Source organism: Penaeus chinensis, chromosome 43 (genome assembly GCF_019202785.1).
Source record: "Penaeus chinensis breed Huanghai No. 1 chromosome 43, ASM1920278v2, whole genome shotgun sequence".
Classification (NCBI taxonomy): domain Eukaryota; kingdom Metazoa; phylum Arthropoda; class Malacostraca; order Decapoda; family Penaeidae; genus Penaeus; species Penaeus chinensis.
This window is the reverse complement of record NC_061861.1, coordinates 3,058,920-3,061,074: the sequence shown is the minus strand read 5'-3', so window position 1 is coordinate 3,061,074 and position 2,155 is coordinate 3,058,920. Positions and strand designations below refer to the sequence as shown.

Sequence of the window (2,155 nt, the reverse complement as noted above, 5' to 3'; positions counted from 1 at the left end):
TAGCATTCTCAAAACTCCAACAATAACATGGAACATTACTGAGCCACTTTCACTATAATGAGAAACTAATGTAAATACTCTGGTGACATACTAAGTGTGGTAAATAACAAATACTTTAGACGGCGTGTGTGTGTGTGTGTGTGTGTGTGTGTGTGTGTGTGTGTGTGTGTGTGTGTGTGTGTGTGTGTGTGTGTGTGTGTGTGTGTGTGTGTGTGTATGTGTGAGTAGATGACCATCAACAGCGTTATGTTTGTCAGAATTCAAAAATAAATACACCTTTCTCCACAATATATGAACAAATAAACAAAATAGGAAACTTTGCTCTCGACGAACGTATAAACAAACTTTAAGTAAAATACATAATTAACAATATAACAACTGAAAAGACGTTAAAAAGGCGTAATTCCTTGGACGCCGAGAACCCTGGCAACAAATCCTGCTTCGAAACCTTCAGGAGCGTCCGAAACCTCCAACATTTAACGTGCAATTGCTTCGGTCCTCCTGCTGGTCCTTGTGCCGACGGTTTCTAATTCGCACTCCCGAGGCAAAAGCTGGTTACAGTGAACATACACGAACAAATATTGCAACAAAAAAAAAATATATATATATATATCCAGTTGGTATCATCATCATTACTTGTTGTGAAATAGAAACGTTGGTACACGTATACTAAATCGTATATATATACTCACAAGCAAACACACCCATGTCCAAAGACACACGCGTACACACACGCGCACACACACACACAAACACACACACACACACACACACACACACACACACACACACAAACACGCACACACGCACAACACGCACACACACACACACACACACACACACACACACACACACACACACACACACACACACACACACACACACACACACACACACACACACACACACACACACACACACACACACACACACACAAACACACCAATAAAACAATAATAATAATAATAAAATAAATGAATAAATAAATAAATAAACAAATAAAACACACACGTACTGACACATACGTGATTTCATCTCTCGGAACCGCACTCACCCCTTCGACTTTCCATTACTGCCTCTCCAGATTCCGTATTACATTCGTATAAAAGCAAATGATTTACACTTTTATTGACGTATGGAATTATCTTTTTTTTTTTTTGTTGTTGATTAAGGATATATATTTGTTTAATGATTATGAGGGAGAAAGTATAATGAACCGTAACAAATTTCCTTTAGTGTTATTCATAGAGAAATTACGATGAAACACACGAAATGCCTCTTAGCTTTATATTTAAAATCTTTAAATAGTCATTAATGGCTGGTATACACAAGATATTCCAATATATCAAAAAATATAAATTTTCTGTTGGCGTGTAAAAAATCTCGCTTCCAGTCGATTGACGACGATTTTTCTTTCGATAAATAGTACCAATCCATTCCACTTCCAGTAAAGACATAGAATCGGATTTCAGTGCCCACTCATTTAACACAGCTGGAAATTCTCTCTCTCTCTCTCTCTCTCTCTCTCTCTCTCTCTCTCTCTCTCTCTCTCTCTCTCTCTCTCTCTCTCTCTCTCTCTCTCTCTCTCTCTCTCTCTCTCTCTCTCTCTCGCGATCCCTGCCCGGCGGCGAATTCAGGTGATGTCAACGCAGCACAACTCCAGCGCTCCGCCTCACCGCCTTGTGCTACATTTCGCCAAGACTTCATGAAGAGCAGACAGAAACCCCTTCTGCAGCTCGAGACCATTTACCTGATCGGGTGTTGAAGTTCTAGTCGGGGTGTTCCACGGGCTGGAAATGGGCAGCCCGCCTATCCAATCTCGAAGGGGCTTTTTACACTACACAACCGATGTCCAGGCTACTTGTTGGACAGCAGCTGACACGCACGCACAACTTCACCTGGCCGAGTTAAGCAGGAGACTGGTACGAGCTCAAGGTGCGTGGCGGGTGTAGGTCGTTTCTACCCCCCCCCCCCCACCTGCCCCCGCCCCTTCCCTTTCCAGTCCCGGTCCCCTACCCCCTAACCCTCCTCCCCCCCGCCCTTATATCCGTATGCCCACCCCCACCCCTTCATCCTCCTCTTCCTTCCCCCCCCTCCTGTCCCTGACCCTCCCTCATCCTGACACTCCCTTACGCCCTCCCTCCACTTCCTAACC

At 43.7% G+C, this 2,155-nt stretch overlaps 1 protein-coding gene across 2 annotated transcripts in view; it reads right to left on the bottom strand.

Annotated features, from left to right (window-relative positions):
- The window catches only part of LOC125048238 (putative sodium-dependent multivitamin transporter), a 38,594-nt gene extending 36,682 nt beyond the window's left edge, over window positions 1-1,912 (bottom strand). The window contains exon 1 of one of the 2 annotated variants that reach the window (XM_047646830.1): window positions 1,753-1,912. The gene's annotated coding sequence lies outside the window, so the exon portion shown is untranslated. Of the gene's footprint in view, window positions 1-1,750 lie in introns of both variants that reach the window. The other variant, XM_047646829.1, reaches the window with a different exon arrangement.
- Window positions 1,913-2,155: the final 243 nt, after the last annotated feature.